Here is a 1,619-nt window from a genome sequence, read left to right as displayed (position 1 = left end):
TGCTTCTTTTGCATACACTTGAAACCTTAAGAAGACTGTCTCTTAAGACTACACCCTGTGATCTGTATCACCACAGATATGGTGGTATGAAAATGAAAGGGGGGAATTGCTAAGGGGAAGGATGTCCTAAAGGAACTCTGCAGAGTTTTGTGGGCTCTACCACTTACTCCAGTGATAAGAAACTACAACTCCCAGCAGTACCAGAGAGAGAACAGCCAGGACCCAGGGGTGGAGCTAGGCAACATTCTGAGTGGGACTTTGGGGGATAAATAGGGAGCCATTTTCTACGGAGCTTTCTCCGCGGGGCAATGGCTCTCAGGACCTTGTGACCAGGGGTTATCAGTTAGTTCGTTAGCAGAGCTTAAGTCAGCCCAGCTGGTTACCTTGTGTGTCTCTTCCCCTGGATTGTTTCTTTTCCTTTCCCCTTTTGTAAATAAACCCATTATTGACCCTTTTGTGTGTGTGTGTGCAGTACAATTAAGTTTTAAGCGCGCAGGTGAGAACCCACAGACGGACAGCCCAGTCCACACTGAGGTGCCCTGTAACAGAACTACGTAATAAAGCAAATTCAGAATGTTAAGGGGAAGGATGTCCTAAAAGGAACGCGCAGGGTTTTGTATTCCATCCCCTACTCCAGTGATTGGAAAACAACTCCGGGCAGTACCAGGGAGAAAAGGAGGACCCAGGGGGCAGCTAAGCAGCATTCTGGGGCTTTGGGGGTAAACAGGGCGCCATTTTCTACGACGCACGCTGGGAAATGGCTCTTGGGACCGAGTGCGGGGGCTTTCAGTTAGTTTATTACCAGAGCTCCAAGTCAGCAGAGCCAGTAAGATAGTCCAGTTACTTTGTACCCCTCTTTCCCTCGGTTGTTTCCTTTTCTTTTCCCCTTTTGTAAATAAACCCATTTTGACCCTTTTGTGTCTGCAGTAGACCTGAGTTTTAAGCGCGGGTGAGGCCCCCACAGACAGGCAGCCCAGTCCACACTGGGGTGCCGGAACCGACGAAGAGGAAAAATAGAACACATTTGCAAACCCTGCCCCTGAAAAGCGGCTTCCGCCCAGAATGTATAAACTCCTGGGGCTCAACCACCAAAATCCAAAGACAAAGACCAGAGGCTGCACCAGCCTTTCTGCAGACACTTGTTCAACCAGCGCATGGAAAACAACCGACATCACTAACCCTGGCCCCCTCCAACCCAAAACCATTTCGTGCGGCCGGAGCGGCAAGAGCTCTCTCGCGAACGCGTTTTCTGGCCAACTTTGGACTTACGAGTCCATTTAACTTCGACGTGAAAGAATAAAACCTTAACTACTCAAATGAAACCCAGGACGATCTTGACGACGCGGCGGCGGAGGCGCTCACCAGTGCTCAAACAATGAAGCATGCAAACACTCACGTTTAGCAGAGCCTCAGCGCCGGGACGAGGAACGCTGCGCCGGCGGGAAGGTCTTGGTTTTTAGTAACAGAAAATTTACAGAAAACTTACAGAAAACTTGCGGCTGCGCAGCCAGCCCAGGCGGGAAGCTCCCGCGGGCCTCACAGTCTAAGGGATTTCGCGGCCTCCGCGGACCCTAGCCGCGGGCCGCGCCGGCTGGCCAGCTCGGACCCTTCTGGTGCTC

This window comes from Condylura cristata, unplaced genomic scaffold (assembly GCF_000260355.1).
Source record: "Condylura cristata isolate star-nosed mole 26May11 unplaced genomic scaffold, ConCri1.0 scaffold00025, whole genome shotgun sequence".
Taxonomy (NCBI): domain Eukaryota; kingdom Metazoa; phylum Chordata; class Mammalia; order Eulipotyphla; family Talpidae; genus Condylura; species Condylura cristata.
This window is presented reverse-complemented; position numbering follows the sequence as displayed.